This window comes from Jatropha curcas, chromosome 8 (assembly GCF_041381405.1).
Source record: "Jatropha curcas cultivar XTBG-Jc1 chromosome 8, XTBG_Jcur_1.0, whole genome shotgun sequence".
Taxonomy (NCBI): Eukaryota; Viridiplantae; Streptophyta; class Magnoliopsida; order Malpighiales; family Euphorbiaceae; genus Jatropha; species Jatropha curcas.
The window spans coordinates 20,511,032-20,527,372 of NC_143158.1; the positions used below are offsets into that span (position 1 = coordinate 20,511,032).

General features: G+C 34.3%; 1 non-coding gene across 1 annotated transcript; it reads right to left on the reverse strand.

Moving 5' to 3' along the window:
- Positions 1-9,241: 9,241 nt before the first annotated feature.
- On the reverse strand, positions 9,242-9,379 carry LOC119371019 (small nucleolar RNA Z247). The gene has a single exon (XR_005178576.1). It is a non-coding gene; the product is annotated as a small nucleolar RNA Z247 (small nucleolar RNA).
- Between the last annotated feature and the right edge of the window lie 6,962 nt (positions 9,380-16,341).

A 16,341-nucleotide genomic window follows, 5' to 3' on the forward strand; every position in this document is an offset into this window, starting at 1 on the left:
TAAAGATGGATAAAAGCAAGGTAGAAGCCATGCTTAATTGGCCAACTCCTATGACAATTCATGATATTCGAAGTTTCCATGGATTAACATCTTTTTATTGAAGATTCATCAAAAACTTCAGTTCAATTACAACACTAATTACTGAACTTTTAAAGAAGGAGAAGTTTGAATGGACACCAGCAGCTGCAAAAAGCTTTGAAGTTTTAAAGAATACAACAACAAAAGCTCCTATTTTAGCTTTGCCTAATTTCGATAAGGTATTTGAAGTTGAATGTGATGCTTCAAACGTTGGAATTGGAGCTGTATTAAGCCAGGAAAATCAACCCATCGCTTTCTTCAGTAAAAAAGTCAATAAATCAAGGCACATACTCAACGTTTGATAAAGAATTTTATGCTATATTTCGAGCTTTAGATCATTGGAGCTATTATCTTTTAGCTTAAGAATTTGTTTTATACACAGACCATGAAGCACTCAAGTTTTGAAATAATCAGAATAAACTACAAAGACGTCATGCTAAATGGAGCGAATTCCTCTAATCTTTCCACTATGTGCTTGAACACAAGTCTGCCAAAATATAGTTGCTGATGCTTTAAGTAGAAGATAGGCTTTGCTTGCAGCACTCAAAGTTCAATTTCTTGGATTTGAAGTTGTGGAAGCTTGTATAAAGATGATCCTGATTTTGGAGAAATATGGAAGCAGTGTCAAAATGGTCCTTATCGAAAATTTGCCACATTGCAAAGACACGAGGGCAAAATATAGGTCTTTACACTCCGCTGCTTGTTCTAGAATGTTCATGGGAAGATGTGAGCATGGACTTTGTATTAGGAGTGCCACATAGCCAAAGGAACAAAGATTCAATTATGGTGGTTATGGATCAATTCTCTAAAATGGCTCACTTTGTACCTTGCAACAAGACTATTGATGCAATGCAAATTGCTGATCTTTATTTCAAAGAGATTGTGCGACTCCATGGGGTTCCAAAGAGAATAACTTATGACAGAGATGTCAAATTTCTGAGCATTTTTGGCGCACTTTATGGAAAAAGATGGGTACACAGCATCAGTTCAGTTCAGCGGCTCATCCCCAAACTGATGGACAAATGGAAATGGTGACTCAGAGTTTGGAAAATTTGCTAAGAAGTTTATAGGGAAGAATATCCGACAATGGGATCTTTTGTTGGCTCAGGTAGAATTTGCCTATAATCGGTCTCCAAGTCAAACCACAAATCATAGCCCTTTCGAGATTGTGTATGGGCATAACCTAATCACTCCTCTTGAGCTAGTTCCCAAGTCGACAAACCAACATTTTAGTGCAAATGCTGAAGAAAGGGTTAAGGAAATTAAAAAGTTACATGAGCAAGTGAGGGAGCAGATTATTAAGCAAAATGCTCGATATCAACACCAAGCAAATAAATTTCGTAAAGCCCACTATTTTCAACGAAGGAGATCTGGTTTGGAAAGGAAAGAGAGATTGCCTAAAGGTTCTTTTGCCAGGCTTAGTCCAAGAGTAGATGGTCCTTTCAAAGTGCTCAATCGTATTGGAGAAAATGCTTATAAGATTGAACTTCCAGGAGACTATGGCATATCTGCTACATTTAATGTTATGATTTATCTCCATATTTTGAAGATCAAAATGACAGTGATCAAGCCTCGAGGACAAGTCTTCGTCAACCAAGGGAGCATGACAAGGATTCAGTCCTTCACAACAATTAGAAAGCAGCAACCATGATTTAAAAAATCCTTATCTATTAAGGATTAGTTTTTATTCCTATTTAGTTTTTATTTCTTGTTCAGTTTTATTCTTGTTTAGTTTTTATCCCTATTTTAGTTTTGCTTCCTTTTAGATTGAACACCTATATATAGGTGCATAGCTGTTATGTTTTGGGATTTCTCTATCCTTAGGTGGAATTCCTAAGACTGAAATTTCGTATCCTTGGTTTGGCCTTCCAAGGTGGTGTTATTTGGCTAGCTTTCTCCATAGTGGGATTTATAATCTTGCCACAATTGGAGTTTCCTTGATTAACTCATTTTAAATTCTGCTCCAACACATTCCTGTGTCACTAACAACTATCTTTCCCTTTTCTAAATGTGCATCATACAAATGTAATATACCTCTTGGCCTCAGCTTTGCTTGACATTTTGGAAATTCACAGATAATTATGAAAGATCTATGATTTGAAGGGGAAATTTGCACGTTCTTTAGTTGTAATGGTGGATTTATTTAAAAAAAGATGTTGCAACTCAAATGACTAATATAGTCACTTCTCTTATATAGTTTGGAATAAGTCAACAAGGAGCATACTATTTTTTTAATTTTTATTTAGTAAGCTTAATATACAAAAAAGGAAAAAAATGCCCGGAAGTATTTATGAACTACAAAGTAAACTTATTTATGAAATAAATATATGGAAATGGCATGTAAAATCTACCTCTTAATATAGACTAGGTTCTTTTAATAATTTCATCTTTATATTGCCTTTCCCATAGGTTGCATCACCTAATCCGTTGGACTCAAATGTCAACAATGTAGCAAAAAAGATGGTTTCTTTCAATTTAATAGATGGACATTAGCATCTGCAATCGCTGAAACTGAGTTACTATGGTTCAGTGGAAGCACATTTGATCTTGAGGAAAACCCTGCCCCTTTAGTGCTCAACAACCTAGAAACGTTGACCTTAAATTCTTTATATAAGCTAATGCATACATGGAAGATGGGCACGGGAAAGATATTAGGTTTTCAAAACCTAAAGCATTTGGAAATACAGGAGTGCAACAATTTGAAAAATTCGACTCCATTCGTGATAGCCAAACTTCTTGTGAAGTTGGAGGTAATAAAGATCACTTCATGTGAACTAATGAAGAGATTATTCCACAAGGAGGAAGCGAGGAGAAAACTGATTTAATTATATTTCCTCAACAACATTCCATCATATTAAATGATTTGGCAGACCTCATTAGATTTTGTGTTCAGGCCTATGCTATTGAATTCCCAAAGCTAACGACAGTTAAACTGGTTGGTTGTCCCAAATTAGAGACATTTGTTTCAACAAAAGTGTTAACCTAGAGGCTAAAGATGATATTCTTAGAATCTTCATAATTTCCGCTGAGGGGAGGCCTTATCGATGCCATACAACAAATTTTCACAAGAAAGGTATGCCTTGGTACCTGAACTACTTATTTCAGCCTGTGATATTATCTTTTTAAGCCAGAGTAGTCATTTACTTTACTACACTAAGGGTGGCCATGGTTCCGGAACCGGCGGTTCCGGTTCCAGTTCCAAAAAAACTAGAACCGAAACCGAACCGAAAATTTCCGGTTCCGGTTCCGGTTTGAAACCGAACGGTTCAGGTTCCGGTTTCGGTTCCGATATGGTGACAAAACAGACGGTTCCGATCGGTTTTCCGACCGATTTTCCGACAAATCGCATAATTTTAAATTTTAAATTTTGAAGACCGGTATTCAAAATTTAATAAATTTGTGAAAGTTATTTGTAAAAAAAAATACACCTAAAAAATTAAAAAAATACTTCAATTAAATTTACTTTTTTAAAGACTTCAACTTAATTTTTTTTTTTTAAATTTCTTCAACTGAATTTATTTTTTGTTTAAAAAAGTTTGAATATAATTTAAAAAAAAAAAAAGGTCTTGAACTTAATTTTTTTTTTTAAAAAAAAAAAAAATTTAAGCTGCCTACGTATCCTCTTGGGTTTAGAGGAATCAAAGCCCACGTAGTTCTTACTTACCTTATACCAATTTCACCCCTTTTACCTTAATCGCTATTTGCACCACCGGTTGATGTTCCCGTTGAGGACCCATCGTATAAATCATATAAATCTTCATTTTCTCTTTGATTTTCTTGTGCTCTTAGTTCGGCCTTGCTCCAATCATCCACGCATGATTGTGCTTCTAGTGAATCGGGTGTCATACGAGATCGTGTTTCATCAAGTATGTTTCCTCATTGACTAAAAGCTTGTTCAACCGCAACAGTGGAGACCGGAGCTGCTAAAACTTGTTTTGCAATTAAAGAAAGTATTGGAAAAGTATTGGCGTGACGACTCCACCAATCTAAAATTGAAAAATCAGTATCTGCATAATCATCACCAAACTCAAAAGAAGTTGTTAGATAATTATCAAATTCAGAAAAAGAACTGGATTTCCTTAGTCTTTTTTGTCTTTGTAGTAAAACCTGTTAAGCAACACCAACACTACTTACCCTTTTGTGTAGGAAATTGTTGAATATTAGATTGAGAAGAATTAGAAGTAGGTGAACTAGAAAATTGAACAAATTCATTATATAATTGCATAATATTTTGTCTAACTTCATGCAATACTACATTTATATTAACATATCTTCCATATCAAGATTTAATACTTCATAATAAATAGTCAAATATTCACATAAAACATCAAATTTACATCTAGGATCAAATACAATAGCAATAAGATAAAGGGGTGGTATATTTTTAAAATAAGATAACCATTTTTTTTCATTGAAAAAATACAATCTTTTAATATACAATCATTTTCAAATTCTTGGAGTGCACTAACAATATTAATACACATAGGTAAAAATAAATGAGATGTGGGATAATAAACCCCACTAAATTTATAGGTAGCATCATTAAAAATTTTTAAAATATCTAAAATTTTTGCACAAATATCCCAATTTTGTGGATATAAATTAATATCCTTAATATTATTAGTAACAAAAAAGCATAATAATTCTTTATAAGAAAAGACTCGTTTAGTAATTCATATGTTGAATTCCAACGAGTTGGGACATCCCTTGGAAAACGTTTTGGTCTTTTATTATTTTCCTTACAAAATTTAGCTCAACTTTTCATCACTTGGGGATGTCCCCATAAATATGAAATAGCTTTTTTAATTAGCGAAATAAAAGATTCAAGAATTTTTAAACCATCTTGTACATATAAATTTAAAACATGGCATGCATATCTTATATGAAAAAATTTTCCACCAATATTTGGTTCACAAATATTTTTAAGTTCAATAATTAATTTAGTATTTGCAGAAGGATTATCAAATGAAATTGAAAAAATTTTTTTTGTCAACTTATATTCATCTAAAATTGAAACAATTATTCTATAAATATTATTTGCAGTATGTTTATCATCAAAAACACGAAATGCAATAATTCTTTTTTGAATTTTCCAATCATCATCAATCCAATGACATATAATGCCCATATAAGAATGCATTTGCCAATGATCACTCCAAATATCACAACAAATTGAAACACGACTTTTCATTTGAGAAAATAAAAGCTCTAACCCTTTTTTTTCCTTTATTATATAGAGAAATAATAGTTCGTTTTACAGTATTTCTTGGCACTCTTTTAGCAGAAGGATTTAAAGCTTTTTGACAATAATTATTAAAACCTACTTTTTCACCAAAACTAAAAGCTAAATGTTCCATAGAAATCATTTTTGCTAATTCTTCTTTTTGTATTTTTTCAGAATATTGAAATAAAGAAAGGTTAGAAGATGCGTACCCGGTAATTTGTGTTTGAGATCGATCAACTCCTATTTTTGTTGGATGTTTTGTCTCCAAATGCTTCCAAAATGATCCATAGCCGCCCGCTTGTTTAAATTTATAAGATTTTCCACAATAATTGCAAATTAAATCGTACATTTTCTCACCTTTGAATTTTTTCGTGAAATGAATGGCGAATATGTCGGAACTTTGTCTTGCTCTTCCAACAATTTGTTCTTGTTGCTCTTGCTCTTGCTCTTCCTCTTCTTGTAATTGCTCATTATTAAATTTAGATTCTTGAGTTGGAATTTCCAAATTTTCATTTGGATATCCCTCAAAATTAAATTGGTTGGGAGTGAAATCAAAGATGTCGTTTGTAGGGATAGATGAATATTGAATATTGTGCTTCTCCAATTTTTCCCTTGCCCTTACCCGAATTTGAGTTTCCTCCACTTGCCATTATATGATAATTATAATTGTATGAATTACTTGATTTGTATTTCTGTATCTCTTGTATATATAGATTACAATAGATAAGCTCTAGCTATTCAAATACATATTCAAAAACAGAAACAGCTGTAAGTTAGTTACATATCCTTATCACGCCCCCACAATTCTACCCCGAAGGAGGTCGAATTGTTAGTTTTTCTTTAAAAACCTCATGCTGGCGTTTTGACAAGGCCTTAGTGAAGACATCGGCGATTTGATCTTTACTGGAGAGATACTTAACTTGAATTTGCTTCTTACTAACTTTGTCACGTACGAAGTGATAATCCACCTCAATATGCTTCATGCGAGAATGAAACACCGGGTTTGCCGAAAGATACGTAGTTCCTATGTTATCACACCAAATTGTTGGTGGAGACGGATTTGGCAGACTAGTCTCATTAATCAAAGAAAGCAACCAAGTGATTTCAGCGGTAACAGTCCCAAGTGCTCTGTACTCCGCTTCCGTAGAAGACCTTGCAACTGTCTTTTGCTTATTAGTTGCCCAAGAAATCAAATTTGTACCCACATATACTGCCATTCCAGAGATTGATTTGCGATCGATAACATCAGAAGCCCACGTAGCATCAGTATAGGCATGTATGTGAAAATGTGAGCTACGTGTAATTTGCAACCTATGGTCTTTTGTTTTGCTGCAAATATCTGAGAATTCTTTTTGCTGCACACCAGTGTTTGATACTCGGACAATGAACAAACTGAGATAAATGGTGAACCGAGAAAGATACATCAGGCCTTGTAAGAGACAAATACTGCAGTGCACCAATAATAACCCGAAATAAATTCGAATCCTCAGCAGAAAGAGATGAATTATCTTGAACATTCTCAGTGATAGCGGCTGGAGTGGATAATCCTTTACAATCATGCATATTGGCTCGCTTCAATACTTTTGTTATATATTTAGTCTGCGTTAAAATTAAACCATGTTTCATTGGTTTTACCTCAATTCCCAGGAAGTAGTCAAGAGCTCCCATATCACGAAGTGAAAATTCCTGTTTCAAAGAAGAAATAATAGAATCCAACTTCGTATTACTACTCCCTGTTAAGATGATATCATCAACGTAAACTAAACATAACACATGATATCCATTATGCTTGTAATAAAACAAGGAGGCATCAGCCGCTGAACTCTGAAAACCCAAATTTGTTAAAGCTTGAGCAAGTCGTTTATGCCACTGCCGCGGTGATTGCCGCAAACCATATAACGATCTCCTTAATTTGCAGACATAATCTGGTTTAGCCAACTCGCGGAACAAGCTCCCAGGTTCCATTTCGAACTAGAGCATTAAATTCTTCCTCCATTGCATGTCTCCAATTCGGATCAGAAACTGCTTTAGTAAAACACGTGGGCACCTCCACACTTGTTGAATAATTACGTAGTTTCAAGCTCCCCGTCTGACTTCGAGTAACCATTGGGTGAGTACGAACTGAAGGCACCAATGAAGCAGTTTGTTGAACAACAGTAGCAGGAACCTCAACAGCCACAGGTTCGGCAACCTCAAAATTTAATTGGGGAATCACAGCCAAAGGCTGAGGAGATACAGGCTGCGTCAACTCTGTGGTTGGTTGTATTGGAACTTGACCAAGAATCCCAGGAGATGAAGTTGGTGGTGGCGGTAGATAAATGGGAGTCATGTCTGATTGCGTGTGAACCATGGGGCTGTCTACCATTGGATCCGCAAATGGAAACACCTGTTCAAAGAAAGAAACATGGCGTGAGATAAAAATTTTCTTGGTTGTAGGTTCCAAGCAGATATAACCCTTATGCTTCTTACTATAACCCATGAAAACACATCTTTTTGACTTAGGATCCAATTTATGCTTAGAATATGGCTGTAACCACGGGTAACATAAACATCCAAATGTACGAAGCCAATTATAATCGGGTTTTATTTTGAACAATACTTCATATGGTATTTGGTTTGTTGTAGATGGCAGCCTATTAATAACATAAATAGCTGTGTCAAATGCGTATGTCCAATATTGGTATGGAATATGAGCATGATGCAATAAGGCTCTACCAATTTCAACAATATGCATGTGCTTCCGTTCAGCACACCCGTTCTGTTCAGGAGTGTATGGACAAGACACTCTTTGTGAAATACCATGACTAGCCAAATACTTCTGCATTTCTTGGAACTCGCCTCCCCAATCTGCTTGAAAACTTTTAATAGGCAACTGAAAATATTTCTCAACAAGAGTATGAAACTGAATAAATACAGGCAACACATCTGATTTATTACACAAGAAATAAACCCAAGAGTATTTACTATAGTGGTCAAAGAAAACAACATAATAACGAAATCCATCTATTGATTGAACTGGGGAAGGTCCCCAAACATCGGAACAAATGAGTTCAAGAGGCTGACTAGCCAAACTAGAAGAATTTGAAAAAGGCAACTTATGCGTTTTGCTAACACAACACGCATGAAAAGGCAAAATATAATTTTTATTAGACACTTGAATATTATTGAAAGACAAAAACTTGGGTAACAGCACGATCATGAGCATGAGCAAAGCGAGCATGCCAAACTGGAAACTCAACCACATTAAGCTTCAGGTTTGAACTTGGAAAGAGGGATGGTATATAAACCATTCTTACACTAGCCGCAAAACAGGACCCGTCTCATGTGGATATCCTTTATAAGAAAATAACCAGGAAAAAATTCAACAGAGACTCCATTAGTATTAGTCAAAGCAGAAACAGATAAAAGATTACGATGAACATGAGGAGAACAAAGAATATTAGATAGATAAAGTCGCAAATCTTTAGCAAAAACATAAGAATTGCCAACAGCAGAAATAGGAATTTCATTACCATCTCCAATTGTGATATTATCAGTGCCAGAATAGGGAGCCAAGTTGTCTATGTTTCCAGGTTGTGCAGTCAAATGGTAGTTAGCCCCAGAATCCACAGTCCACTGTTGAGGTTGTGATGAAGATTGAACAGCAACAACACGAGTATTTGGGCAAAAAAACAGAACCAGAATTAGTCTTGGGTGATGGACACTGCCTCGAAAGATGCCCAGAGCCTCCATAGTTTTAGCACGTAACTGATTGAGAACCAGAATTAGTGTGCCTTCCACGACCCCTGCCTCTGCCATAAGAACCAGAAGAATGCCGTAAAGATGTGGCAGAATTAGAATTCTGAAAATTTCCAGATTTGAAAGTGGACTGCCGATTTGCAAACTGAACATTAGGAGACATGGCAGAAGTGATAGAAAGCTTGTGCATATTAAGTTGCGTTTCCTCACTCAACATCAACGCATAAAGATCATCATAACTAATGGGATAATTTCGAGCCTTAATTGAACGGGAAAAGGGTCGGAAATCTTCACCCAATCCCTCAAGAATATCAGTGATCAGATCCTCGTCTGAAATAGGAGAACTCAGAGCTGCTAGTTGATCAGAGATATCTCATGCTCGACGCATGTATTCATCAACAGAATCGGTTCCTTTTTTTCTATCGCCGGAGCTGTTTGCGGAGCTGCTGTACTTTGGTACAGGACCCAGTTGAATAAATGGTGGCGAGTTTGTCCCGAGCTGCTTTCGCCATTTTGATGCCAACGACTTGGGAAAGGATTTGTTCAGAAAGAGAATTCTGAATCCAACTTAAAACAATCTGATCTTGCTGGAACCAAATTCGATACTTGGGATTGGGAGCATTATTTAGCAATTCCGGCGGTGGATTAGGATTATCAGAAACGTGGTCAGCCAGATTATAGCCATTAAGGAGAGGCTCGAGTTGGCTCTTCCACAAAAGGTAATTGGCAGAGGTTAGCTTCAATGCAAGAAATTGAGAGACATTAGGAACAGAGAAAGACTCAGAATTTTCGGCCATTGGTAATTAAACCCTAGAAGGCTCTAATACCATATAATTGTATGAATTACTTGATTTGTATTTCTGTATCTCTTGTATATATAGATTATAATAGATAAGCTCTAGCTATTCAAATACATATTCAAAAACAAAAACAGCTGTAAGTTAGTTACATATCCTTATCAATAATAAGATATAATTGGGAAAATTGAATAAAAAAATTAGAGAGAATAATAACTTAATAAAAAAATTGAATAAAAAAATTAGAGAGAATAATAACTTAATAAGAGAGATTGTAGAGTAGAGAAGAATAATATAGAGTAGAGTGTAGTAGAGTGTAGTATATTGTAGAGAGAGTAAGTAGAGAGAGTAGAGATTTTTTTGTGATGAATTTGTAAATGAAATGAGGTATTTATAATAAATTCAAAAAATTATTTTTCCAAAAATACCCTTGAAACTAGCCATTATGTAGCCGTTTATGGCTGTTAGGAGGGGTAATTAAGAGATTTCACAACAAAATTTAAAAAAAAAACACAAAACTAACAGTTTCTAACGGCTAGAACCGCCGAACCGTCGGTTCAAACCGGTTCGAACCTGCGGTTCCGACCGGTTTTGTGGAATCGCCGGTTTGTGGTTCCAGAAATCTAGAACCGGAATCGAACCAAAAATCTCCGGTTCTGGTTCCCTGTTCGGACCGGTTCCGGTTCTCACCGGTTCCCGTTACAGTTCGGGACCGATTCGAAACGACGGTTCCGGTTCCCGAAACCGTAATATGGCCACCCTTATACTACACACTAGTTATTAATTAGTTATTCTGTTTCTGCATAAAAATGCAAAGGTTGACAACAAATCTTCTTATAAAAGATCTAGGTATTCTCAAAGGAAAACAGTCCACAAATATGTTATTAACTGAAAACAAAACAAACTGGCATTTAATACAGAGAACTAACACGTCATAACTGATTGCCTACTCAACCACCTAATAAACAGTAATTGCAATCTGACCAACTTGCTTCAAATAAACTTTTCTGCTACACTTTTATTTCATAATATCATATTATCCAATGCTTTTGCATCGGTGATGAGATGAAAGGGAAAATTAAATCGGCAGTGCTAAACGTCTCATTATGATCTGGATTATAACCACCTTTTTGACGGAAAACCACTTTAGAGTTTAGTTAAAAGTACAATTTTATCCTTAAGTTGTTTTGCATATCACCAAAAAAGAACCTTTCACACTAAAGAAAACCACACACATGCCAATTTCACGCTACAAATAGTCACACTCACACACGCATATCAAGGCTCATAAATTTCTCTTTTTTCTCTCTATCTCTACGAGATGTTTGGGGTCAAAATTGATGAAACAAAAATTTAATTATTAATTTATTAGCAAAAGATTAACCATGACCTTTAGATGTAGTCATGGGCTTCAAAATAAATTAAATGATTAATTTATTAACATGGGCTTTAGATGTGAATGAAGATTTAGTTTACACTTAATTATTTTAATCAAATTTGATTTAAATTAATTTCAATTAGTATTATTTTAATTTAATAAAATTTCAAGTGTAACTTCATCAAATGTAATGTAATTTAGTTCTAATCTTAACTTAATTTCAAGTAGAGTGTTGCAATTTAATAAAATTTCAAGTGGTCACTTAGTGAAATTGGATTTAATTTAAATTCAGTTAGGATATCTTAATTTAATAAAATATCGAATGTAACTTAATGAAGTTTAGATTCAAGTGTAACTTAATTAAGTATTATTTAATTTAATTTTAAACTTGGGTATCTTAATTTAATTTCAAATTCACTTCAATTTAATAAAATTTTAAATGTGATTTAATTTAATTGAAATTATAGTCTTTTAAATTAATTTAATTTAATTTCAAATGTGATCAAATATAACTTAATTCAATTTAAAAAAGGATGCATTAATTTAGTTTAACTTTAAGTGTAAACAAGTGTGACTTAATTTAGTTACATTCAATTGTCTAAATATAATTTGAAACGAATCGTAACTTAATTCAATTCAATTAGCATGTCTTCATTTAGTTTAATTTCAAGTCCGACCAGGTGTGACTTGATTTCAATTGGGGTCTCCCCATTGATAAGATTCTAAATATGATTCAATCACGACCAAAAAAAATGCGCTTTTGCAATATTGCGATGATATTGCGACCAATTCCGATGATTGGGAGATTGAAAATCCACCAACGGATTTGCAACCAAACGGTGACAGATTTTGCGATGAATATGCGACTGACATAATATCCGTCGCTAATTCTAGTGCTAATAATTTCCTCCAGTTTGGTTTTCATTTTGCGACCCCATTGCGACTAATTTGCAACCGATTCTGCGACAGATTTGCGACCGTTTAAAAGCCTGTCTCAAAATTGCACACTAAAGTTCAGTGCCAAATTTAGCTTTCGTTCTGCGACTGATTGGCGACCGATTTGCAACCGAAACTTTTACGACCGATTGTATTGGTTGCAAGTCGTTCTCAATTTTTCTGACCATAAAACGACACCGCAAGATTAAAAATTGCGATTGATTTTTTAATGAATTACGACCGAAGTGTCGGTCACAAAAAAATAGGGCTTTATAAGCCCTTGGTCGCGTTGTGCGAGTGTAGCTCTCCCTCTCCCTTCCCCTTCTCCTCTCCATCGTAGCCGTCCGTTCCCAGCCCAGCCACCTCCTCCTCCACTCTCTTGCAACGCAGGTTGCCGGAGAAGCCCCTGTCACTGGAGATTCTTCCTCCTCCTTCGTTCGTGTTCACCTGGTCAGGTACGCCTCTTGCTATCTTTTTTTTCTGTGGATTTCATTTTTATGCGAATGCAATTTTGTTTTTTGTAGTTATTATTATTGTTTTTTTTTTCTTTGTTTTTTTTTTTTTTTCAATCTGAATCCAATTGTAGTGTAATTTGTAGTGTTTGTAGTGTAATTTGTAGTGTTTGTAGTGTTTGTAGTGACTAAATGAAAAATTAAAACTACTTAGTAAATAGCAATAGCAAATAATATAAGAAATACATAGTTAATTAAAGAAATGACTTAATTTTAAGAAATAACAATTATTTAACTAAAAAAATGACTAAATAAATTAGTAATAAATAAAATTGAAATAATATTATACATTTATTTTCCTTTATTAACTTACTTAGTATAATTACTTAGTAAACAAATGACTTATTTTATTAATTACTTAGTATAATCAATAATACGTAGTATTTATAATAATAGTATAGTACGGGTATACAACTAGTATTTATGTAGTATTTATATATAGTTTGGTTCAATTAACATAGTTTGCATTGGATTATTGACTTTAGAAATTATCTAATATTTGTTTCAAATTTAAAATATAATTCGAAATATAAATGTGACAATGTTAATTTAAGTTTTATTTTTAAAATTATTAAACGAATATAATGGGTATCTACTCTTTCGTAATTATGTAAGGACCGAAAGATAAGCCTGAAAGAGAGTAAACCAAAAATGACAATATTTCGTTAATTGTAATTTGTAAAAAAAAAAATTAATGACCGTAATTTATAACACTAGTTATAGTATTGAAATAATTGTAATTTATAAAAAAAATTAATGAGTGTGATTTAATAGTAATCAAAATTTATACTAATCAAATTTTAAAAACCAACTTCTATATTATGCATTGAAATTAATTTTTTTTTTTAATTAGTTTATGTTGATTTGTGTTTTCATTTGATTGGAAATCATATGAATGATGCGTTTGAGTTAGAAGCCTAGTAGTGGCCATTTTGACTTTGGTGGATGTTGGAATGATATAGAAGTATTTATATCAGTGTGTTTTGACTTGAGAATTGATGTTACGCCAAAGTGCTGCCGAAATTTTTTTAAAAACTGAATATGAGGAATCGTACACTTACTGTTATTAACAGTAAGTTTATATATATAACCTTAGTTAGAAATAATAACTTTAATGAGTTTACATATATATAGTTACCCTTATTATAGAAATAACCTTACTAAGTTAGAAATGTAAATGGAACATTACTTTTGGTATGTTTAAGGATGATTTAGGACTAATGCAATTACATATAATTTGCCCTTTATAAACAGTGTGTTAATTAGATAAAAAAAAATGAGGACTAATCGAGATTGGACGTACTGGAGGTACGAGGTCAATGGGATATTAAGATAAGAATTCTTACAAGGATTGGAATCGTTTATACAGTTTGCATTTGGTAATCCCAGTTGTATGGATGGTAATAAGTTGAGGTGTCCATGTAATCACAAGAAGTGTCAAAATAGAGCCTTATTAGATATCGATACAATTAAACTTCATTTATGCAAAAATGGGTTCGTGGAAAATTATTACGAATGGATACATCATGGTGAACCTCGAGTTTCCAATGGGTCCGGCCACCCTATTCCTATAAGTTTAGAAGGTCAGCCTTATCAATTTCAGTATGGTAATTGATGCAATAATATGGTAATCGATACGGGTAGAGCAGAATTTCATTGGGATAATATGGAGGAATCGCCAAACTACGCAGGACAACAATTATTTGACACGCTAAGTGCAGCTAACAGTGAACTGTGGCCTAGATGCAATAATCATTAAGTTCTATCTGTTGTGGTACGATTACTGCACATGAAAGCAGAGCACCATTTTTCAGAAAGGGGTTACGATGATTTTGTACAGCTAGCAAAAGAAATATTGTCTGAAGGCCATTTGATGGTTGATAATTTTTACGAGACAAAAAAATTAGTTTAGGGATTAGGACTACCTGTGGAAAAGATTGATTGTTGTCGAAAGAATTGTATGATATACTGGGGTGTTGACTCCGAATTAAGAGAATGCAAGTTTTATAATCTTCCAAGATATCAACAGCGGGGTCAAGGGACTGGTAGAGTGCAAAGAGAGAAGGCTTTCAAGAAAATGAATTATTTCCCTCTTGTTCCTCGCCTTCAAAGGTTATATGCATCTAAGGCGATAGCTGAACACATGAGATGGCATGCTTTGCATGAATAAGACGATGGTATAATGACTCATCCGTCAGACTCTGAAGCCCGGAAACACTTTGATAACAATCATCTTGTGTTTGCTGTTGATATGAGAAATGTGAGATTGGGGCTTTGTACTGATGGGTTTCAGCCGTTTGGCCAATCAGGACAACAATATTCATCATGGCCTGTCATTGTCACACAATATAATCTACCACCCTCAATGTGTATGAAAGATGAATACATGTTTTTGTGTGTTATTGTACCTGGCCCTAATAATTCGAAATACAAAATTGATGTCTTTCTGCAACCTTTGATTGCTGAACTTAATTATTTATGGGAGTATGGGGTTGAAACGTTCAATATTTCGGCCAATCAGAATTTCATAATGCGAACTACTTTGCTTTGGACCATCAGTGATTTTTCAGCATTTTGAATGTTATCTAGGTGGAGTACGGTAAGCAAATTGACTTGTCCTCATTGCATGGAAAACACTAATGCATTAAGGCAAATTATGAGGATAATCAAGCTACATCTCGATAAAGATGGATACAAATGGGATGACGTACCACAGGAGGTGAGAGACTTTTATTGGGAAGAGTTTTAGGTACGATTTGATTTAAGTTATATCTTCATTCAATGTAATTAATAATCAAGCTACATCTCTTTATTGATATTTTATTTTTCATTCTTGCAGAAGCATTTTGTAGGGGAAGAGGCCATTACAGATATGCTAAAAGTGGCCTGGGAGAAATTGTGCGCTCTACGGTATGCTGACTTCACCTATAGGATACGAAAAAGCGGCAAGAAGCAGCAGTGCATGTCTCAGGAGATATGGGAGAGTTGGCAGAAGGCTTGGGAGGATCCTACATTCAAGAGAAAGTGTGACATATTTGCACAAAATAGACGCAGTGAGACTAGCGGTGACAGAGCAGGACCTTCCCGACACACAGGCGGATCAATATCTGCTATAGAGACATCTCAATTATTAGTGAGTCAACCAGTTACAGTTACATTTACTGATGTGTAATGAAATGACTGTAGGTCCCGTATATGTATGGCACAACCCAAGAGGGGGGTGAATTGGATTTTCTAAAAACAGATATAAATTTTAGAATTTCAAAACAAAATATAGAATTCTAAGTGCAGCGGAAAAATATAGAACTTGTGAGAATAGATTATGGATTAGAATCACCTCACAATGTTCTATTCACAAACGATAGAAAGTCGGTGCAAAGTGCAGCTATTGATTAGAACTGCTTCACAATGACTTATTCAATATTAGAACTTCTTTATGAAGGAAAGCTATTGAAATTAGAAGTTCCTCATAAAGTTTAGAAAATCATATAAGACTGTGTGAGAGACAGTTATCGAATTTAGAACTGCTTTACAAAGCCTTAATCAAGTATCAGAACTACTTTATGATGGAAAGCTATTGTAATTAGAACTTCCTCATAAAGTTTAAAAATAGATTAGAAACCCAAGCAGTGAAATATACTGTGAATAGAAGAACTGTTTAGAACTTGGTATATTCAC